The following is a 25165-nucleotide window of genomic DNA, read 5'->3' on the forward strand; positions in this document are numbered from 1 at the left end:
ATATTAACTACTTGCATTTAAATTTTTTTGATATCGCTTTTAGTTTAGATTTTATAGGAAGACAAACTTTTTTCAGGGTGCTGGTTGAAATAAGCTGTGAGCCACTGTATATCAGGATGATATCCTGCCGGGCAGCAGGTGACAGGGAGTATGTAAATATTATAAATTTCGCGCTCGGGATCGCCTGACCGGACAGCTATCCCTTGACATTCTGCGGTGCTGTCCCTGCGGTCGATGTCTTCATCAATGAGACGATACTGCACTGTGTGGTGAACTAAGAACGCTAATGATCATATCGGTGCACGTTACAGCCATTCCTTGTGATCAGAGAGGAGCAAGCGTGCAGCTTGGTTTCTTGGACCGCAGCTATTGGGATACTGTGTCGGCTCATAAAGTCAACTATCTCGTCGACCATACTAGACCGTTGCAGTTGAATTTAAGAAGCTTAAAGCTTCTTGGTAATGCTGTTGCAACGCGGGAATGAGGGACGCGTGGGACTGTCTACGTTGGGGCTGCTGTGCATTCGGCTGTTGTTGTAGCGGGCTGATGGTGGTGGGCGGCCGCGACACGGGGGCGGTTTCGGGTACCGAGCTCTACTGCAGGGGGCAACGTAGTCAGTTGTCCACTCACGGGTGGTGCGCAGGGCGGAACATCTCCGAAAACGACACCAGCCATTGCAAAAGTTGCATTTGACTGATTCCAGGTTCCGAAGCATTCTGGTCTGACACACGGAACAGACTGTTCGGGGGACCAAGAGCTGAAAGGGGATGGGCTGTGTTGGGGGAGTTGTGTTGCTCCGATATGCTCCTTACCGTTGAGGTATTGGTTGTGGTGGCGGTTGGTAGTGCCGGCCAATCAGAGGTGTGGTAGCCGTTGAGGCATCAGACGCCTGCTGGCGGGAGCAACACGTGCCCAAATTCCGTGTAGACCACTCGCTATGAGACTTAAGGCCTGAACAGGTCTTAAGGTCGCTCCACCGCTTGCACTTATTGCACCTAACTGGGGTGGAGTTCGGGTGGAGCCGTTTACTGCATACGCAGCAATAGAATACTTCTGTCCCAGGGTTGAATTCAACACCAGCCCTGAGGAGAAGTATTTGGAGCAATGCTGCAATGCTGTATATCGTCTACTGGAATGCAATTATTAATTTCTTTTACCCTTTTTATAAAAAATACATTCGTTCAGTTTGCTACTTCGTGCTTTTTTGTTAACATCTCGCCATATATCGACATTTTGAATAATTCGCTCTTTTTCTCGTTTCGAACTAAATGTGTAATAGTTCTCCACATTACGTTTTGATCTCGAGCTACATTAATTTGTTTTTGTTTGAAAATGTTTCGAGCAACTTGCAGCTTGTAGACATAGTGATTTCTGCTTATATTATTGCCAGTCACTATGTTTTCTGCTTAACCTCGCAGTTTCATGCAATTGAATTTTCATAGTACTCAGATAGTTGTTAAACCATCTGTCACAGTTTCGATAACCCGAAATTACCTTAGATTTGGTTATCGTTTGAATTGAGTTTTTTAGCCGGTTCCCAAAATTTGAAGTAATTTCATTGAGGATATATATATATATATAATTGGCAAGTACACTCTTTTTGGGTGTTTGGCCGAGCTCCTCCTCCTATTTGTGGTGTGAGTCTTGATGTTGTTCCACAAATGGAGGGACCTACAGTTTCAAGCCGACTCCGAACGGCAGATATTTTTATGAAGAGCTTTTTAATGGCAGAAATACACTCGGAGGTTTGCCATTGCCTACCGAGGAGCGGCCGCTATTATAAAAAACGTTCTTTTAATTTTGGTGTTTCACCGAGATTCTAGCCTACGTTCTCTCTGTGAGTTCCGAATGGTAGCCACGCACCAACCCATTTGGCTACGGCGGCCGACATTCATTGAGAATGCTTTTTAATATTTCGCCAATAAAATTTTGTGTTTAAAACGATTGGTTTGATTGTTTTCAAAGTTTTTTATTCGTTTAAATTTCTGCATTTGAAGTGGATCACAATCGACTCATGATCGCTGACTTTATGATTAGGATTTTTCGCCTTGCCATTGAATGATGTCTGGGGCTTCGCGGTTTGGTTTGTCTAATATTAAATCCAGTACTGCGACAAATAAAAGAGGTAAGAGGGCACATTCTTATCTTACACCGTTTACTAGAGAAAATCTTTGGGTGTATTTGATTTTGCCTTACATTCAGGATTATTGTAGAGCTTGCGTATCATGTCAATGATTTTTCCAGGCACACCCAAAATAACGAAGGGCATTCCGTATAGCGTCAATGCTCTCTCGAAGTCTGTTAACAGTTACTATGCAATAATGGTGATCTCCATTCTGCGGATAGTCCTACTACTATACGTAACGTGTTAATATAATGAACACAAGACGTAGCAAGCGTGAAACCATTTTGTTACTGCCGAAGTTGAGTATTCAGGACTGGTGTTATTCTATCCATAATAACAAACCCTAGTACTTTGTATAGCGCATTTCAGAGCATTAACAGTTACAGTTAGGTTAGTTAGACAGTTAAGTTATGTTAGGTTTTTGTGGCAGTCGGGTTAGAGTATCCAACTCACTTAGACCATGTAGGTCCGTTGTTAAATGTGCTTTTTTCGATTACTAATTTGTAGATTCATAGTAAGGGATTTTCAAATTCAACTTACCACACTAGTGGAAGATTTCTATATTTACTTACCACGCTAGTAGAGGAATTCAGATTTTTTTCTGAGTTAACCACACTAGTAAGGGATTTCATATGATTTTTCACCACAGTAGTAAGGGATTCGACTTATTTCATGCCCACAGCGAAGCGAATGAGTTTGCGATTGGGAAAGATGCGTAAGCAGTCAATCCATGGCGCAGTTGCTAAAGTCGGAGGTATTGCTTGTATGGTGTTTGAGGCGCGTATTTAGTCCAGGTTCAAGTCCTGAATAGTCATACGTTTTTCCTTGCACTATTTCTTTTTTACAATTCAGTTTGGTAAAATTACTGAGCTTAATTTAATTATAATTGCTTTAAAATACTGTTTTAGGTTTTTTTGAGTTTGATATTCAGAAAATTTCTTTTCTGTATATGAACTGATTTTATATAAATTAAAAAGGAAATATGTAGATATAAACATGCATATATTTAATCTCTTTAATCAAATCTAAGCTATATTGATGACAAAATATCATTCTAATATCCTTCCAGAAAGCCAAACGCGTATACACACATGCATATGTACATATATAAATACGCATACAACCCTACAAGACAGTGCTGAGTACTTTCGGCAAAAATTCCAACACATTGACAAATATTTTATTAGTCTCTAACACATGCGCATTGACAAATTGAAAATTGTCGAATGAGCAAAAGAGATAACTAAATGTGAAACTCTTTTTCTCGTGAAAGCGATGTTGAAATGCTGCTTTTTATACTATTCGTCAGTAATGCCACAACGGGAGAAATATTGATTGGGTATTTTTAAAACAAAAATTGGGAATTTACAGTTTCCTTATTTTCATTGATGTAGATAAAGTATAAAAAAATAAGCACACTCAGTATAAAATACATAAATAAGCAAAAAATTAAAAAAACATACAAATTTACATACAAAAACCAACTCTCAGTTTTCAATAGAATTACATGTATTCAAAATGTATTCAGGAAAGTGTGATTGAATTTGACAGTGGTCTCATAAAAATTATATTATAACCCAAAAAACATAATATATTATATAATATTTTAAAACAATTAATTATATGTATTACATTTAAATCGCGAAATTTTTCCTTTAACGTAAAAACGAACTGTTTTCGTCAATTACTATTAGTTGTTCCCAGGAATTGGCAATACTAAGAAGTATTGAAAGGAATTTCTAGGCGCGCTTTCAAACAAAAAGCGCATCTAGTTATTCATAATTGTAAAAATTTTCCTCGTGGAAGGCGGTTGTGTTTTTTGTGATACGAGTATTATTTAAAATATTACAGTGAAAAGTGGATTGTGAATAAATCGAGTGTAAATCAGGTATGCATATTTAAGTTCTAACCAAATGATATTTTATCGTGGTTTCATAAGCATTTTGATAAAATAAGAATTTTTAACGTTCTACGTTACCGGATTTATATCCGGCCATGGACTGTCACTTCAGCAGTATTCTCCGTATATGTATGGAGATGCTTATGCTGCTACAACAAAAACAAGAACAAAGTGTGAAGTTGCAGTTTTGTGGCTGCTCTGAACAAATTGTGACATTTTGTTCAAAATAGTGAAAAGTGCGATAAAATAATATTTTCATAAAAAGTAAAAATATATTAATAAATATAATAATATAAAAATAATAATAATAATAATGAAATAATAATATAGAAATAATAAAAATTTCCTTTTTTTCAGAAGATTATACATTAAATAAAAGCGGCAATTTGTCATCAAGGAAAATATAACGTGAACTTTAAATAAGGTATTGTAAATTACTAACATAAACTTAAGTAGTTAAATACTAACTAACAAAAATTTCCTTTTTTTCAGATCATACCCGAAATAAATTTGTCTACAATCAAAATTTAAGTTGCAAGTTATAAATAAGGCATTGTAAATTAATAACTTTATTTTAAGTAGTTAAATACTAACTCAAATTTAACATACAATATTTTAGTTAAAATTATGAGCATAAATAAAAAAACTCTTGCCAACTTGATGAGCAAGGAGAATACACTGTTTAAAGCGTCAGTTGCAAAACATAGAAAACTGAACGAACTTGCTCATCAAATGGAAGTTGATACCAATAGCAGTAATAGTAATAGAGTAGATTGTTCTAATGAAGATATGCCTAGTACCAGTAGAGCCGCCGGTCTTCAAAATATTTCTGTATCAAACGCAAACTTTTCAGATAGTAGTAGTGATGACGAGGGATTTTTATTTGACTTTGGAGAATTAGATGATAGGTTAGAAAATGCAACTCCAACTTATGACCGAAATATTGAGCTAAAAGCATGGGCTGTTAGAAATAATATATAACACAAAGTGCATTGACTGACTTACTGCAAACATTGAAGAAGGTTGGGGTTGAAGGAATACCTTTATCCGCTAAAACTCTTTTAGGTACTAGTCGAGAAACAGTAGATATTGTAACAATAGCAGGATGTGAGCTACTTTTTTTGGGAATTCAGTTTTTTTTTAAATCAAAAAATTTTGAATATTTGAAAGATGTGGATAAGGTTTATATAGACGTTGGAATTGATGGTCTGAAAGTATTTAAAAGTTCGAATCGGACATTATGGCCAATTTTAGGTTCTGTTGTAGGTTTTCCTAAAGAGGACCCTTTCATCATTGGATGCTTTTCAGGCATGGGTAAACCCCACAATATTGATGCATTTTTGAAGCAATTTTGTGAGGAAATAATATTTTTAAGAGAGAATGGATTGAAGGGAGGCCCTAATGAAACATTAAAACAATTTGAAAATAGGGCTTTCACCTGTGACTCTCCAGCTCGTGCCTTTGTAACGAGCGTTAAATCGCATACCGGCAGAAATAGTTGTCCAAAGTACATATGCGAAAATCAGTATAGCCAAAGAAGAGTTAGCTTTTCTAAAACAGTAGGCCAACTAAGAACAGATGACTCTTTTAAAAATAGATTAGATGTAGGTTATCATAGTTTAGAGTATAGGCAACATGCAAGTTTGTTAGAATCTGCAAATATCGTTATGGTTTCACAATTTCCCTTGGATCCAATGCATTTGGTAGATTTAGGTATAATGAAAAAAATACTCCAATTGCTTATTAAAAGGGGCAATGTAACGAAAATGAATGTGAAATTGGATTATCTCTCAAGTTGTGTTCCTTCGGAGTTTTGCAGAATATCCAGGAATCTTGATAAATAGGCAATTGGAAGTCTACGGAATTTAGACAATTTTTATTATTTAAGGGAATATTTGTTTTAAAAGATTGCATATCAGACGATTTGTACTACCATTTTACTTTATTGCATGCTGGCATTCGACTTCTTTCTTGTGAAAAGTCTTATAAGGTAGAATTGAATGTCGCAAATGAAATTTTGAAAGAATTTGTAAAGTTGTTTGGGGATTTATATGGCGACTATTTAATAAGCTTTAACGTACCTACACAATTTGCTGCACTTGCCAGATTGCGTAAAACAGTGTGGTTCTTTAGATAGTTTTTCTGCTTATAAATTTGAAAATTATATGCAGCATTTAAAAAAATTGATAAATAAACCAAATAAGATTTTACAACAAATTTATTTTAGGACACTTGAACGCCAAACCGTACATGCAGATCCCAACAAAAGTTCCAAGATAGGCGAGTTTAATATAGATTTTAACAAAGCTTTAGCAACAAAATAGGACCTGTTAAAGTTATAGGCAAAAAATTACAAACAAATGTCTTTAAAGCTTTCCGTTTAGCGAACTCTGATAACTATTTTGAAGAACCGTTGCACTCCTCAACTGGTCTCGGCATTTTATTAAGTAGTGTATTAAATGAAATAGAAGTAATATAGATGTAAATATAGAAGACATTAGTTATAAATATTTTTGTATTCCTTTTGAAGGAAAATATTTACTTTTACCCATACTACATCATCTTTTTAACGATTTTTTAACATAATATTAAATGGAGTCGGATCAGAATATATTCGACGAAATATGTTCAGAAGTGGAAATAAGTCAGTGGCAAGGAAATGACGGTACAGTTTTATGTACTTTTATTTGTGGTTTTATATATTCTTATTTTATTTCAGAAATACAAATTCGAAGGCTTCAATTTGGGGTAGAATGTCCCCATGACGAGCGCTCTCCACCAAAAAAGCCTGCTCTTCCCAAAAAGTTGTCGTCATCTAAAGGCAGACACGCGGCAATAATAGCTGAGTTAAGCGCTATCCAGATATGCCAGGACCAAATATTAGCGAAACTGGATAGCGTCGAGACCCGTCAACTGGGCGTTGCTGGCCAAGTAGCTGACATACAAAGTGCCATTTTCGATAAGGTAATAACAGACTTTCACCATATGTACTATATATTTCGTATGTAACTTCGAAATTACTTTTTCAGATGCCGGAACGTGGTGAGGTGCAAGCGCAAAGTAAGCTGTTGCTGACAGCTAGGGTTCAACAATCTGTCAGTCGCATCACCGGGGACGCGGAAAGCGAGGAGTCCATGGAACTTGCTGCTATGTTTACCGTATTATCGGTGGAGCAAGTGGAAGTGTTGAAGCCAAGCTGATAAATAAAGCTTACGCCGACGCAATGGTAACATAATAAAATGAATGCTAGTATAATTTGAAAATAACACTTTTTCTTCCATATGTAGATTCGGTTTCTGGCAAGATCAAAAGGCACGAAAGGGACGGTTGACGGGGTTATGCATTATCTATTCACAGATGACGCCATGTACAGCTTCAACTTAGAAGGAAGAGCAGGAAAGATTTCACTTCTTAGACTTAAGGCGGTTGAACTTATATACATAGCAAAAAGAAGAATACCTACGAGTTGCTAACAATTATTTCATTTATTAGACCTCTTTTCAGAAAAAACAAAAGAAGATGTACAAGGCGCTATTAGGAAGTATGTTAAGCCACAATAGGTGTAACCAAAAAAAATATATTAATAGAAAAACTTTAAATGTGTAAATATGTAAAATCTTTAAATCTGTAAATATGTAAAATCTTTAAATCTGTAAATATGTAAAATCTTTAAATCTGTAAAAATGTAAAATCTTTAAATCTGTAAATATGTAAAGTTTTTAAATCTGTAAATATGTAAAATCTTTAAATCTGTAAATATGTAAATGAAAATTCTTAGTTTGTAAACAAGAAATGAAAAATATATATTATTAGCATAAATTTAAATATGTAAATATATAATATAAAATTTTATAATAATTAGTTTGTAAACAATAAATGAATAAAATAATATAAATGTAATTTCGTTTTCGTCGTGTAATTTCGAATGAGGAGTTTAGGCCATTTGTGCTGATGAGTTTGTGATGACAACAATGAGGAGTTTATTCCATTTGTGCTGATGAGTTTATGATGACAACAATGAGGAGTTTAGGCCATTTGTGCTGATGAGTTTATGATGACAACAATGAGGAGTTTAGGCCATTTGTGCTGATGAGTTTCTGATGACAACAATGAGAAGTTTAGGCCATTTGTGCTGATGAGTTTCTGATGACAACAATGAGGAGTTTAGGCCATTTGTGCTGATGAGTTTGTGATGACAACAATGAGGAGTTTAGTATGCCTTTAGAGCAGGGCAGATATATTTTTCAGTTATAAGAAATTGCTATTGGTAAAAGAGAGATAGAATATCACACCGACAAAGGGAAACTATCAGAACTTTCCCACGGCTAGAACAAAAATGTGTAGTTGGATGATGATAGTGATGATGATAATATGAGTGCTAATATGATAGTCAGCTGTCTTGTAGGGAAACTTTCAACGCAAAATGTATGCATATAAAACAGCAAATCGAATAAATGACCGATTTAGAAAGGTAAATTAACAATTATAAATTAGCGCAAGCATGAAAGACATGTCTAGGCGTACTACATCGTTCCGTATTTGACTCAGGTTCAAGTCCTGTACACACTTTTTTTTGTTCGATATTTTTATTTAAGTTTTTGTATTTGGTTTAATTAGAATTGATTTAAAATAGTGTATTCAGGTTTTTGTAATACCTGTTATTTAGAAATTTATTTTCTATTTAACATTATTCATGCTTCTTTTGAATTGATATATATGTAAAACAGCCATGAAGGCAATCATATGAATATGCATTCCTATATTTAATCTCTTCAGTCAAATCTGAAGTACTTACATACACATATTGATGAGAAACTATTCTAATATCCATGAATGCATCCAGAAAGCCAAACGCGCATACACGCATATGTATATAAATATATATAAATACATATTATATATATGTACCAGCCTTCAACGAACGCAAAATGTATGCATATAAAAAACAACAACTGCGACCGCCTTCTTGTCCGTCAATGAAAAGATGGGATATGTATACCCTATGAGCAAAAAGAACCGGGAAGGTGATGTTGACTGTTTTCTTCGATTGCCAAGGCATAGTTCACCATGAGTACCTTCCATCGGGCCAGACAGTCAATAAAGAAAATTATTCATCCGTTTTGAAGCCTTTGAGAGATGCTATATGTTGCAAATGGCCGGAAATGTGAGCAAACAATTCCTGGATTTTGCGAGATGATGACGTGCCATCGCACCGATCAAAAAGATCAAAGAGAATACGACGAAGGAGCTGAATGCCATGTCGGCCTACCGGGGGTGTTTGGAGGACTGGGTTAAACGTTGGCACATGTGTGTTGCTCCAAACGGGTCATATTTTGAAGGAGATAATATAAATTTGCCTTAAATTTAACTCTGTTTTGTTTTATTTAAACATTCCCGGTACTTTTTGATCATAGGGTACATATATGCGGCTTTGCGAACAGAAATGTGTGATTCGCTGGAATTGTTCAAGGAATCTAAGTCGCATTAACTCGCGACTGTCGAACTGTTTGAAGACATATTAACATACATATAAGGGTGCATACATACATACGGTGCCGCGGCCACTCGACATGACAAAAATTCAAGATTTATTAAATATTGCGAAATAATTCCACACGAAATATTCCAATATTGATTATTTTCGAATGGTCGTGAAAATTGGCATATTTTGGCGGCTCGTTTTATGAATGAAATTGAAATATGAGCTCGAACTTATGAATGAACTTTTTGTTTTTGTTCTAAATTGTTCAGCGCCGTCGCTGATAGAATCATGGCCGCTGCGACTGCGTCTACGAATGTATTTTGTTTTTGTAGTCGCTAGGCTTAGATTTTGGGCGACATGCGCATGTGAGGTATGTGTTTTTGTTGTGTTCTAGAACATTTTAGAATGTGTGGTGGCAAAGCGGCCGTCGCGTTGCGCTTGCTGTTGCTTTGCGTCTATCAAAGTATTGTGTTTTTGTAAGTACAATATTAAGAATATCGACTGGTGAAAGAGAGAAGTGCACGGAAGCAAGAAGGGAGCGCTGTGCTCGCGCATATATACATGAATGTATGAACATATGAATGCAATTATTTTGTAGGAAGTTTAGAAGGCAAGTAGGTATATATGCTAGGACATAAAGTGGGTATATATACATACATAGAGCAGAATTCTTTTTGCACTTGTTAGGAAGAAACTCGTTCACTAGTGCCTATGTGCATTTGATTTCTTGTAAGAATGTGATGTGCTGTGACATGTGTACATACATAAGTCAAGGTTATTTGGGCATACATGCATATGTACATATGTATGAAAGGAAGATGATGTTCTTGCGCTTGTGAATTATTGTTTTTCATATACAAGTGTACATACATACATATGTATGTAAATGCTGTCGTATACATAAACTATAAATTGACATACAATATAAAATAAGTGTTGATTTATCTTAAACCGTTTTTTTTCTTAATGCAAATACCTCCTATTGACATGTACATACATATTATGTACTTATATTGTCATATACCATCATTTATGTACATATAAAGTATACGTTCATTAATGTATGTATGTCATGAAAAACTTCATGAATTACTTTCAGAACTTTATTAAAATTAATTCGCGTCGCGCGCATGCACAAAACCTTGGTTCACAACGCAGGCGCAGAAATAAACGCACCGCCTATTTTTCCTCGCCACATGTTACGACTCGATATCAATTCCCGGCGCCAACTTTTTTTTTTAAATTTTTTTTTTTTAATTAGTTTTTTTTTTTAATGTAATTGAAAAAAAAATTGCGTGTAATAAATTTTACGTATTCGCTTATTATTCAAAAATACGAAAATAGTAAAAATTTAATTGGTGTAATGTCGAGGTGAGAGATGTGTTGTGTGTTGAGGTGAAAGATGTGTGGTGTTTTCAATTTTTGTGTGGACAAAACTCAGTGTGGTGTCTATAAAGTCGATGTTCTAAAATCCCTTACTACAAATCTTTCAAATCTCAAGTGTACTAAAAAAGTTAACAGCAACATTTGCACCTTCTCATTGCATTAACATTCTCTGGTGCCAGTGTGTGACACAGGAACGTTGCTGTTTACTTTTCATGGAACCAGTTAGACTCTCTTATGAAGCGTAGGATAGGTTTTATCACAACACCGGATAATTCAGTGAGAGAGTCAAAATGGTATGTATCTAAGAACTTTACTCTACCCTAGCTAAGGTTGAACAATTACAGAGGAAGTCTTCTACTGTTTCTTTTTCTTCCTCGACTCTACAACTTCTACAGTATTCATGCGAAAATATTCGTGGCCTAGAAGAGTGCCTACCAAACAACCAATGACCGGTGGCACATGCCACGACCTTCGAGATGTTCTCTCTTGAGAGATTAAGCAATTCTCCTGACCTTTTCTTATCTAATTACGGCCAATTAACCTGGTTGTAAAACACGTATTTTCTTCTTTCCATGACCTATTGGCCTCCTGAAGAATATGCTCTTTTATCCTTAGTTGGCAAGTTGCCATAGAAATTCCTCTATGTCCCGGAACCCATATAAGGCCAACCTTGAAGACGGTGCTAATATCATTTAGAGCTAACAGGCATTTCTGAGCAACCTTTGATCTTAGCATAACTGCCTCCATTGATTTGATGGTCGCGTGGCTTTCCGAAAAGATATTTATCGTAGTTTTCGTTACGGCGCGTGAGTTAAGACAAACAGTTACCTACTTTATGGCTAGGATTTCTGCCTGGTAGACGCTACAGTAGTCCGGAAGTCGGACCGCTAATTCCGATCCTAATTCTTTAGAAATTCTTGGATCGAACCTCTCTTCTTGACGGGATGCTAGTCTTGAAGAGTCTGTCGAAGCTGAGTTTAAGGTAAGGTTAGTAAATTTCCTGGTTAGCACTACTCATGATATGTAGTATAGAAGCGTGGCCGAACCGACGGGTCTTCCATAGCGCCATACTATTAAGCCTAAGCGCTGAAGCGGCGGCCACGTGTTTTCCTAACAGATTTAGAGCACGCACGTTCACTAGTACCTCGAGCGCTTTATTACCAGTGGTCCTTAGAGCGCCGGTGAAGCATAAAAGCGCCGTTCTTTGAACATTGGTCAGCAGTTTCGTATAACTTACCTTTTCATTTGATGACCACCAAACAAGTATTCCACATAGTAAAGTAGGTCAAACTACCGAGGTGTAAAGCCAGTGTGTAATACGAGGTGTTAATCTCCATTTCATTCTGACCGCTTTTTTTGGATGTGTGCAATGCAATGTTGGCTTTTTGAACTATGTTCTCAATATTAGATTTGCACGTAAGTTTCCTGTTTAATATGAATCTTAAGTATTTAACATTCTCCTTTAAAGGAGTCTCCACACCCTTGAAAATTAGCGGGGAGACTGTGAGCAGTCTATGTTTCCTTGTAGAGTTAGTTCAGTTTTATCAGAGATTATACCAGCGACGGAGCCTTCACTTGTAATGTCCGATTCTACGAAATATTCTCTCCATCGATCCAATTGCGCAGATTCCGACGTCAAATTATTGCCATTTGTTTCTTTTAGCGGTGGATTGCTGGGTTTGGCATTCAGCCTATACAACTATTTGCAATGTTATTAATATGATAGTTATTAAAAATAAATAGTTTACCAAATTGTTCGGTTTATCGAATAGACACTGTTTGTCCAACAAAGTTGAGACTCATTACAACGGTACTACAAGTTTTATAAGCTAATTAAAATGGAAGGAGATGTCGTATGGCAAAAATCACATTTTGAAAAAAACGGTCATTTGCCTTTACAAAACCAAATGTATGGATGGAAAGGTAATTAAAATAATTTTCTTCATGTTAAAACGTTTTAAGTTGTTGTGAGTTTTTGAAAAAAATATTAAGTAGCTTGATAAGAGCATTTCAGAGGTTGAGCAATTAACAGGGAAATAGACTCATCGTCTAAGATTGATAAAGCGGTAAATTTTTTTACCAAAACGTGTTGCCCTCTTAAAGGCAAAAGGTATCCCAGGTGGAATTCGCCGTCTTGAGAAGGGACACCAGGAATATGTTTAATCTGGAATACAGAACGGAATCTTGGCAAGTCTACAAGGATGCCACCAAAACCTTCGCATAATTCGTCAAAACGACCTAAAAACAATCCCGGAAGGAGTTATGGGGAAAAATTAAATAAGGCTCTTAAAGAAACCGTTTACGGAAACTATATCAATTAACCAAACAGCGTCTGGGCCCCTTCATGTAACAAAATGCTAGACGTGCATTCGACCTGATCAACGTACGACAGCGAGTAAGTTGTTGATGTTGTAGCAGAAACTTTGCCCTGTCAGTGAAGTGTAATCACCGGTCGCCTTCGTATAAATCATCTAACGGTAGGCCCAGGAAACAAGCTGTTTCGACAGGTTGGATCCAGAGGGAGAGGGGTGTTAGATGAGTGGGTTTAATGGGGCATGTGAAAAGATGGTTAGTGTTGTGCGGGATGCCTTCACATACCGGACATATGTTTGGTATGTCGGGGTCGATTTTGGATAAGTAGGAGTTTACCCTGCTACAGTATCCAGAACGTAATTGTACCAGTGTTACACGTGTCTCACGGGGAAGCTGGAGCACTTCATCTGCTATAGGTGGTGGTTGGACTCCGATTACGGCATTCACAGGACGGGAGCTTAAGAAGGTGGTGACGGTCTCCCGGTGAATATCGTTTGTTGAGTGTCTAAACACTGTCTGGTCGAGTAAGTTTCGGTCAGTTTGTCCTGGATTTCGTCGGCGTAGTTTCAGAGGTGTCTCATGACGTGCCTAGGAGGCGGCTCAAGCTCAAGCAGGTGTCTGCAGGGGTGAAACCTGTGGTCACATCCTAGCATGAACTGCTTGCTAAGTAGTTTGTTATGCTCCTTGGCAGGTACCAAATTGGCCTCGTTGTGAAGGTCATGTAATGGGGACATCAGGAGGCAGCCCGTCGCTGTCCGAATAGCAGTGTTTTGGCATGTCTGAAGCTTTATCCACTGCGTGTCACTAGTTCCAGGCAACCAGACAAGTGCAGCACAGTTTAGAACCGGCACGCATATTGCCTTAAATGTCGATAGCAACACTTCCTTGGCCTTTCCCCAAGTGCTGCTGGCAAGCGATTTGAGCATCTTGTTGCGATTTTGGACTTTACTGCCAATTGCGGTTGTGTGCGCAGAGAAGAAGAGCAAACTGTCGAAAGTTACACCCAAGATTTTGGGATTGTTTACCGACGGAATTGGTGTGCCATCGACTATACCTTGAGGGACAGTTTGACCTGCTTTGTCCAGGTGGTAGATATGGTCGCGGTGGACTTTGTGGGGAAATGTTGGAGATTCCACGCAGTGAAAAAGCGAGAAAGGTCGGTGAGGTAGTTGTTCTTTTTGGAGCACAAGCCGTCGATGTCATTTCCCGACGCCATTACCGTGCAATCGTCAGCGTATGTGACCAGGGAGACTCCCCTCCTACTGACGAGTGACGACCGCTCCGATACTTGGCGGCCACGTCTTCAGCCCTGGCGGGAGTATCGACTGATAAATATCATCTAGTAGCGTGGAATTGCTGACTGTGTCGAAAGCATTTTACAGGTCCAACGCTACTAAGACAGTCCTCTCGCTGGGGCGGTTTTGGTTAAGCCCGCGGTTTATCTGGGCGTTTGTAACGGTGAGTGCAGTGGTGGTGCTATGCTCTCGACGAAAACCATGCTGATGTGGGACTGGGGCCAGATGTTTCGTAAAGAGTGGGAGTAGGAGGGGTTCAAGTGTCTTCACTACTAGAGTTATCGGGCGATAAGAATCCCCTTGGCTGGTGGGTTTCCCAGGCTTCAGTAGTGGGACCACTCTCCCTGCTTTCCACTTGTCAGGGATGATGAGAGCGGCCAAGGACAGATTAAAGACCCCTGTAAGAACTCCTACTCCCAATGGTCACAGGTGCTTTAACATCATCGCGTTCAGTACGTCAGGGCCCATGGCTTTTGATTTGTTGATGGCCCCGAGCCTCATCACTGGAAAGAGTAAGTGGCGCACTGTTGTTCGTCAGTTTGTGCAGTCGTCTGGTGGCACGACGCTTGGTTCTGTCGGCTAAATTGCTCGCGCATCTCTTCGGGTCCGACGAAGTGCAACCGTTAAAGGTGATGTCCACCTTGTCGTTGTGCTTCGTCAGCTTAGACAGGAACCTTACCGTGAACCCGAGCTTACTCACACGAGTGGAGAAGTTGCAGGTCTTCAGGTGCTCAACCCATTTGGTCCGCTTATGTTGGTCTACCAGTTTCCGGATCTCCAAATTGAAATCCCTTATACGGGGATCCCCGGGATCGACCTGGCGTAGGTGGTCACGCTCCTTTGCTAAACTGGCTGCTTCGGCTGGCAAATTAGGTCGAATGTCCTTAAGCCTTCCAACGGGGATGAAGCTAGCAGCTGTGAGCACCTTCCGAAATGCGCGTTCGCTTGCGCGCACATCAGGAGGGATGGGAAGAGAGGCGAAGGTGCCTTCGGTAAATTCCGCGAAGGCGGCCCAATTAGCATTTTTAAAGCTAAGCATAGGTTGCAGGTTATGCTATTTATCAGACCAGCGTTAGGAATTGTTATGTCAGGCGAGCTGCTGCAATTACCCACCACCCTAGTGGGGGCGTCGTCGTTCACAGTGCTGAACGTCGAATCGTCTATCTTCTCTGGACGTAGCTGTCCCCTACGATCGTTTGGCAGGCTTAAATGCCGAAGATCGTAATGCGCGTTAAAGTCACCTACTACCAATCGGTTTTCACCCCTGATGAGCGCACCAATATCAGGGAGATATCCTGCCGAGGAGCAGGTGACAGGGGGTATGTAGGTATTATAAATATCGAGCTCGGCGTCGCCTGACCGGATACCTATACCTTGACATGAGTCAAGTTGCAGTTATATTGAAGAAGCTTAAAGCTTCTTGGAAAGGCTGTTGTAACACGGGGGGTGAGGGACACGTGGGGTTGCCTACGTTGGGCCTGCTGTGCATTCCGCTGTAGTTGTGGGCGGCTGCGCCACGGGGGGCGGTTGCGGATGCAGAGCTCTGCAGCAGGGGGAACGTAGTCAGTTGTCCACTCACGGGTGGTGCGGAGGCCGGAACATCTCCGAAAGCGACACCAGCCATAGCAAGCATTACATTTGACCAATGCCAGGTTCCGAGGTATTCTGGTCTAACACACGGAGCATACTGTGCGGGGGACCAAGAGCTGCTGGTTTGTCTCCGCACTGGGGTTGGAGCTGTAGGGAAGAGGATCGGGTGTGTTGGGGATTTATGTTGCTCCGGTAGGCTCCTTTCCGTGGAGGAATGGGTTGTGGTGGCGGTTGGAGGTGCCCGTCTATCAGGGGGGTAGTAGCCGTTAAGGCAAGAGACGCCAGCTGGCGGGAGCAACACGTGGCCACATTCCTTATGAGACTTAAGGCCTGAACAGGCTTTAAGGTGGCTTCACCCGTTGCACTTGTTGCACCTAACCGAGATGGAGTTCGGATGGAGCCGTTTATGGCATACGCAGCAATAGAATACCTCTGGCCCAGGGTTGGATTCAATAAAAGCCCTACGGAGAAGTATTTGGCGCAAGATTGCTGCTTACTGGAGGTTATCGACAAAAAATTCAGTGAAAGAATCAGTGGAATGCAAAAAGCGCAAGAAGTATGCGAGCAGCATTAAAAAACAACATTGCTCTCAAAACAGTGATGCCAGACTTAAAAACAGGTGCACCATTAGTGATTAAACCGAAATCGAAGCAAACAAGTGAAAAAACAAAATTAGACTTGATTGCAAAAGTTGATCCGGGAAACTTAAAAATCTCAAATATTGAATCCAGAAGAAACGGAGTTATAGTGATTGGAGCTGACAGTGCAAACGAAAGGGAAAAAATTAAAAAAAAAAAACGATTGAAGAAAATATTGGCAAAAGCTACGATATTCACATACCGAAGTCAATAGGGCCAAGATTTATGGTATCACTAATGGGCAGCCGCCGTAGCCGAATGGGTTGGTGCGTGATTACCGTTCGGAATTCACAGAGAGAACGTTGGTTCGAATCTCGGTGAAACACCAAAATTAAGAAAAACATTTTTCTAATAGCGGTCGCCCCTTGGTAGGCAATGGCAAACCTCCGACTGTATTTCTGCCATGAAAAAGCTCCTAATAAAAATATCTGCCGTTCGGAGTTGGCTTGAAACTGTATAGTAGGTCCCTCCATTTGTGGAACAACATCAAGACTCACACCACAAATAGGAGGAGGAGCTCGGCCAAACACCCAAAATGGGTAAGCGCGCCAATCATATATTATATATATATATTGTATATAATAGGGTATAGCATGATGAAAAACCACTAGTAGAGAAACTAAAAAAGCAAAATAAAGTTCTAGAAAATAGTGAGATCAAATTAGTAAAGATTTATGAAGTTATAGAGGAGAGCAGACTTCTTTACAACGCTATTTTAAAAATTGATCCCGAGACTTTTTCCTATGTTTTAAATTGGGAAAAGGTTAATATTGGATGGGAGCACTGTAAGGTATTCGATGGCGTAGAAATCTTGAGACGTTTTAAATGTCAGGGGTATAACCATAAGGCTGTCGATTGCAAAAATGAAAAAAAAGTATGCTATGAGTGCCTCGAGCAACATAGATCAAAGGATTGTAATAAAGTTAGTATTCAGAAATGCATAAACTGCATACGAGCTAATGAAAAGTTACATCTTGGCGTAGATGTAAATCATCCAACTCAGAGCAAAAGGTGCCCGGGATACCTCAACAAAGTTGAAATGAGGCGAAAGAATATTAGCTACTTGCAACCAAAGCAACTGTGCAGTTATTATAATATCATTGTTATTGCTTAGTTTAATAAAAAGAAATTGTATCCTTCTCTCATATTCTCTATTTCCACTACTTAAACTTTCTCTTAACACCTGTTTTACACATATTTGCTGTCATATTCTATAATTTTCGGATTTTAAACGCCTATAACACCTTTAAGGCTTGCAGACGAGATGTTAACAAATCAAATAGATTAAGTAAACTAAAATACTATGAGCAACAGTTTAGTACTGCAGTGAGTTCGAAGCAGACGTGGAACAAAATTCGTGCGATCGAGATTGGGAAAAATATTCAATCTATATTCGATTTATATGATGTTAATGTAAATGTACTAAATGAGAAATTTGTGTGCTTACTCGGCTCTGTTAATGATATATGTTATGATAATTACAATTCTAATCTTAACGTTGTGGTGTCCAGTTTCTGTTTTGAATGTGTCGATGATTGTGAGGTAGTACAGTCCATACTTAGTGTCAGTCGAATGCGGCCGGTCTGGATGGTATTCATCCAAAATTTCTAACATTCTTGTTACCAAAGATCTTAACATATCTTATTTATGCTCTGAATACCATCTTAACCACGTCAATCTTTCTCAACTCTTGGAAGAGAACCAAAATCATACCAATTAAGAAACCGAATGGAGACTACCGCCCGATTGCAATATTGCCGTTCTTATCTAAAGTTCTTGAGCGTATTATGCATCGCCAGAAAAGCACGTTTCTGAATAACAACACCTTGGTGAACACATTGCAGTCGGGGCTGAGATGTAGTAGGAGCTGCATCACAGTACTCCTAAAAGTGTATGATGACATAAGGCTCAACATTGACAAAAAGCATGTGACTTGGCTATCTATACTTGACCATTCCAAAGCATTTGACTCCGTAGACCATAAACTTTTTGAAGCTTGAAAACTTACTTAGCTTTTCAACGTCGGCTTTAACTCTTATGGAAATATATCTTAGTGACCGATTACAAGCAGTATGTGGTAATAATACCATATACAACTTCCTACCTGTAACCAGAGGTGTACCTCAAAGCTCTATCCGTGGCCCTCTTTTATTCGTCTTGTACATTAATGATTTGTTCAGTGTGATTGAATATAGTGATGTCCATGTATATGCCGATGACGTTCCATTACATGGTAGTTTTGCCATTAGCTGTATTGATATTTGCATCCGTAATTTGAGTTCTGACTTGAGCCCCACAAGTCTCAATGTATCGTTATATACAAAAAATATATCAAACTCGATGGCTATACAGAAGTCAAACTAAATGACGCTCTGATTAAATATGTGGACATTGTTAAAAATTTAGGGGTTACATTTAATAGAACTTTGACATGGAGTAACAACATCTTTATTGCCATAGGCAAAGTTTATGGTATGCTTCGAAATTTATGGACTACTCAACATTTTACACCAGTAAATATTCGACTGCTACTAGCTAAATCGTATTTGTTACCATCGTAACTGTATGGTTGTGAGTTAGATACTCCTTGCGATAGTGTGTGCCGTAGTAAACTTAATGTTTTGTATAACAACATTGCAAGACACGTTTACTGTAAAAAATGTTGTGACCATATTTCTGTTTTTGCGAATAAAATTGCTTCCGTATCTTTTTACGACTTGCTTAGGTTTAAATGTTTAGTTTTACTCCAGAAGATCATAAACACTCAGGAACCCAGATACCTCAAAGTCCTGCCGTTCGTCAAACTTAGTCCCGATGAAATTCAGTTGTTTGGTGACTGAATGTCAATACTTTGTGTTCTCTGTCCGTCTTTGGAATACCTTACCTTACCAAATCAAACGTATTAAAGAAAGCTCGTTGCTTCAAAAATAAATTGCTTCGCTACCTTGCCGAAAATTGCTGAGTGTACTCAAATGGTTCCACATTATTTAATTCTATTCCAATTAATGCCTACTCCTAGTACTACTATTTTTAACATACTTTCGTTTTTTTAATAGTTTCTCCAACTTCAACTTCTTTACCACTAGTTAAAATTTATATTTAAATTTGGATTTTACTATTAATTCTTTTATGCAAACTATTCTCAAGGTCAATAGCTGTAAAAATAACCCATGGTTGTATGCTTGACTTTAATAATAAATAAATAAATAACCAATGAAGGCGGCGTTCAGATTCAAGTCAAAAGGAGTTTGGGAAAACGAAAAAAACACTGGCCACTGTTAGATTAGCTACCAATTGTCGGAGCGGTGCACACTGTTCTCGACGCCAGCGGATAATTGGGTGCTTTATGTTGACTTCGGAAGTACGACGATATGATCCTAGATAGAGATCAATTGTTAAGTCCAGATAACCTATTAACGGGATTTCACCCCACTTTCTACACTCACGGATCTAAATCTAGCGATAGTAGCTAATCCGTATGGTACTTAGACGAAGACACTAAGTACTCCTACGCTACAATACTAACCATCTGTATTCTGAACATTGTTAACGGAAGTCTAAGCCATCTTAAATGTAGCATACTGGCTAATTGAAAAAAAGCTGCGGGTAGTAGTATTGAAATTTGTAGTGACGGTCAAGCTGCACTGAGAGCCCTAGCTAACCCGCACTGCTCTTCGAAATTGGTCGATGAATGTAAGACAAAACTGAAGAGTGTTACAAAACACAACAAAGTTTGTCTTATATGGGTGTCTGAATACAGCGGTATTACAGGAAACGAGTTGGCTGATAAACTGGCTAATGAAAGGTCTGCAAACACACTACTTGGCCCTGAACCCTTCCTACGGGCCAATTCTGAAACGGCTCAATTATGGATTGACGACTTCATAAGGTCTACCCATAGAAGGCGTTGGTCTGAGTTGGGCTTCTGCAGAGTAGCTAAGTGGTTTGTGAAAGAACCAAAAAGGAAATTATGCATTCAAGACTGCCAAACGATCGTAGGGGACATCACTTGGCAGAGCAGATAGATGATTCGATATTCAACACTGTGCACGGGCGTCGTGCTCCACGCTCCATTCCCATGGCAGCCGGTTCTACGTTACTGGAATGACTCGGGTTTTTCCCGACCAAGTGCCGCCGCTCCAGTAAACTAGACCTCTCTAGTGAACAGTCTATCACCCCTCCCCTTACGTCACAGGAGCAAGTCCTCGCAGCAAACTTACTCCAAATACTTCTTCTCAGGGCTGGTATCGAATCCAACCCTGGGCCAGAAGTATTCTACTGCTGTGTATGCCATAAACGGTTCCACCCGAACTCCACCTCGGTTAGGTGCAACAAGTGCAACGGGTGGAGCCACTTTAAGACCTGTTCAGTTATATGGCCACGTGCTGCTCCCGCCAGCAGACGTCTGTTGCCTCAACAGCTACTACCCCCCCTTGATAGGCCGGCACCTCCAACCGCCCCCACAACCCATTCCTCCACGGAAAGGAGCCTATCGGAGCAACACAACTTCACCAACACAACCGATCCTCTTCCCTACAGCTCCCATCCCACTGCGGGCACAAACCAGCAGCTCTTGGTACCCCGCACAGTCTGCTCCGTGTGTCAGACAAGAATACCTCGCAACCTGGTATCAGTCAAATGCAATGGCTGGTGTCACTTTCCGACCTAGGCACCACCTGTGAGTGGACAACGGACTACGTTGCTCCCTGCTCCAAATCTCTGCACTCGCAACCGCCCCGATGGCGCGGCCGCCCACCACCATCATGCCGCAACAACTACAGTGGAATGCACAGCAGGTCCAACGTAGGCAACCGCACGCGTCTCTCACCCTCCCGTGTTACAACAGCCTTATCTAGAAGCTTTAAGCTTCTACAATACGACTGCTCGCCAGGATATCACCCTGACATAGGTGCGCTCCTCAGAGGTAAAAACGGATTGATCGTAGGTGACTTCAATGCGCATCACGATATTTGGCATTCACGCCTGCCAAACGATCGTAGGGAACCGCTACTGAAAGAGCAGATAGACCATTCGACATTCAGCACTGTGAACGACGACGCCCCCACTAGGGTAGTGGGCAATTGCAGCAGCTCGCTTGACATAACAATTGCTAACGCTGGTCTGATAAGTAGCATAACCTGCAACCTATGCTATCGCTTGCATCAGACCACTTGCCCATTATGGTCTCGATGAAGAGACCTGACGACTTCGTTTCCGCGAATCACCGATCCTATATTAACTTTAACAAAGCTAATTGGGCCGATTTCGCGGAATTTACCGAAGACACCTTCGCCGCTCTTCCCATCCCTACTGATGTGCGCGCAAGCCAACGCGCATTTCGCAAGGTGCTTACAGCTGCTGCGGATCGCTTCATCCCCGTTGGAAGGCTCAAGGATATTCGACCTAATTTCCCAGCCGAAGCAGCCAGTTTAGCAAAGGAGCGTGACCACCTACGCCAGATCGATCCCGGGGATCCACGCATAAGGGACCTCAATTTGGAGATCCGGAAACTGGTAGACCAACATAAGCGGACCAAATGGGTTGAGCACCTGAAGACCCGCAACTTCTCCACTGGTGTGAGTAAGCTCTGGTTCACGGTAAGGTTCCTGTCTAAGCTGACGAAGCACAACGACAAGGTGGGCATCACCTTTAATGGTTACACTTCGTCGGACCCGAAGAGATGCGCGAGCTATTTTAGCCGACTTTTTACACCGCATCCTCCGACCGACAGAACCAAGCGTCGTGCCACCAGACGATTGCACAAACTGACGAACGACAGTTAGCCATTCCATGCTACTAGATGACATTTATCAGTCGACACTCCCGCCAGGGCTGAAGAGGTGGTCAGCTAACTACCTGAGCGGTCGTCACTCGTCAGTGATTTTTCGTGACCATACATCTAAACAGAGGAAGATTACGCAAGGTGTTCCAAAGGGTGGAGTCCTTTCACCCTTGCTGCTCAACTTCTACATCTCGAAACTCCCACAGCCACCAGAGGGAGTCTCCTTGGTCACATACGCTGACGACTGCACGATAATGGCGTCGGGCAATGACATCGATGGCCTGTACTCCAAAGTGAACAACTACCTCACCGACCTTTCTCGCTTTTTCACTGCGAGGAATCTCCAACTTTTCCCCACAAAGTCCACGGCGATCCTATCTACCGCCTGGATAAAGGACGGCAAATGTCGACGACACAAAAATTCCGACTGTTAACAATCCCAAAATTGTGTGTGTAACCTTCGACAGTTTGCTCTCCTTCTCAGTTTCTGCTTGGGTGCTACCGTAGGTTTTACCCTCGCACACACCTGCTTGATTCAGAACCACCTCCCAGGCCCGTCAGGAGTCACCTTCTCAATTACGAGATCCCCTACGAGATCCAGGACAAAACGAACAAATATCTATTTGACCAGACAGCGTTTAGACAGACATTAAACGACATTCATCGGGAGACCGTCACCACCTTCTTAAGCTCCCGACCATAGAATGCCGTAATCGGAATCCAACCACCACCTATAGCAGACGAAGAGCTCCAGCTTCCCCGTGAGACCCGCGTAACACTGCCACAATTACGTTCTGGATATTGTAGCAGGTGAAACTCCTACTTATCCAGAATTTCCCCCGACATACTAAGCATATGTCGGGCATGTGAAGCACCCCGCACGACACTAACCACCATTGGAGCTAGTGATACACAGTGGACGAAGCTCCAGACCTGCCAAAATACTGCAATAAGGACCGCGACAGGATGTCTTCTGATGTCCCCTATACAACACCTGCATGATGAGGCTCATGTGCTACCAGTGAACGAGCATAGCAAACTGCTCAGCAAGCAGTTTCTGCTAGGGTGTCACCGTAGGCCTCACCCATGCAGACACCTGCTCGAGCCTGACCCACCTCCCAGTCACATCAGGAGGCACTTCCTAAATTACGTGGACGAGATCCTAGACACAACAGGCAGACCACTCCAGGATCGGACAGTGTACAGACAGGCCATAAACGACATTCATCGGGAGACCCTTACCACCTCCTTAAGCTCCCGACCTCAGAATGCAGTTATCGGAGTCCAACGAGGGCCAGACGAAGAGCTCCAACTTCCCCGAGAGTCCCGCGTGACCTTGGCACAATTACGTTCTGGATATTGTAGCAGGTTAAACTCCTACTTATTCAGAATAGACCATGACATACTAAACATATGTCCGGCATGTGAAGGAACCCCGCACGACACTAACCACCTTTTCACATGCCCCATCAAACCCATTCATCTAACACCTCCCTCCTTCTGGACGCAACCCGTCGAAACAGCAAATTTCCTGGGCCTACCGTTAGATGAACTAGACGAAGACGACCGGTGATTACACTACGCTGACAGGGCAAAGGTACTGCTACAACAACAACAACATCAACACTAACCACCTTTTCACATGCGCCTCTAAACCCACTAATCTAACACTCCACTTCTTCTGGCCCCAATTGTCGAAACACCAAGTTTCCTGGACCTACCGTTACATGAGCTAAACGAACGGTTTTCACCAGAACACAGCCAATGATAAGTATACTGCTACAACAACAATAACAACAACAACAAAACGGATTTTCAACAAAATGTGCATTTTTTATGATTTGATTATTTGCTTCGTTAAGTATTTTTTCTTATACATATTTATACTTGGAAAAATTGGCTTTTAGGGTCGAAATAAATTCACATTTTCCTTGCGAAAATGGTGTTTTTACTCTATTTCCAAATGGTTCCACAGCTAGGTATCCTTCCGATGGACCGTTCGGTTGTTTTGGGAGAAATATTACTAATGTTCCAATGAAACTCACAGGAGATGTTGATTTGGTGCTTATATTGATAAAGCTAGCACCAACACTATTCAGTTCACGATAGTTTTCAAGTTATTTCTTTGTAAAATTTGTCTTTTACCTTCAGCAAATTTTGATATAAGTGCACTTATCACATTTATTTTAATCATTATTACAACTGTGTAACATACACACAAGTTTTTTAACACTTTTTATCTATATATACCATAAATTAACAATTTAACTAGCATTTTTAAGTTTCAAATTCCAGATATGCCAGCCAAATTAACAATAACTAAAAATCATGGCTCAAATGGAGTGCTGCCAGAAGCAAAAAAAACAATGTGAATGCGAATAAAAACATAGGAACATAACTTCGACACACACTTTTCTATTAGAATAATGAGGGGATTTTCAGCTGCGGCGCTATTTATTTCAAAATAAAACATATAATGGGGATTCTGCTGTTTCCGTGGCGCCGCAATCTGATGACGGATTCTTTTAGAACTCGACAAAAGAAAACGAAATGGACGGGTAAAATTTTTTGATATCTCGCTTAGTTTTCGAGATATTGAATAAAAAGGTCTCAAAATGCCCTTTGAAACTTCACTAAAATTTGCCACATTACAC

At 40.3% G+C, this 25165-nt stretch overlaps 1 protein-coding gene and 1 pseudogene across 6 annotated transcripts in view; one reads left to right on the top strand and one right to left on the bottom strand.

Annotated features, from left to right (window-relative positions):
- LOC129249802 (calcium/calmodulin-dependent protein kinase type II alpha chain) overlaps positions 1-24824 on the bottom strand; it is a 446460-nt gene extending 421636 nt beyond the window's left edge. For 3 of the 6 annotated variants that reach the window (XM_054889451.1, XM_054889450.1, XM_054889452.1), the window contains exon 1: positions 24657-24823. The gene's annotated coding sequence lies outside the window, so the exon portion shown is untranslated. The other 3 variants (XM_054889448.1, XM_054889449.1, XM_054889447.1) reach the window with 2 other exon arrangements.
- LOC129250810 (uncharacterized) lies at positions 4758-7225 on the top strand (annotated as a pseudogene).
- Positions 24825-25165: the final 341 nt, after the last annotated feature.

The sequence above is a fragment of the Anastrepha obliqua genome, chromosome 6 (genome assembly GCF_027943255.1).
Source record: "Anastrepha obliqua isolate idAnaObli1 chromosome 6, idAnaObli1_1.0, whole genome shotgun sequence".
Lineage (NCBI taxonomy): Eukaryota > Metazoa > Arthropoda > Insecta > Diptera > Tephritidae > Anastrepha > Anastrepha obliqua.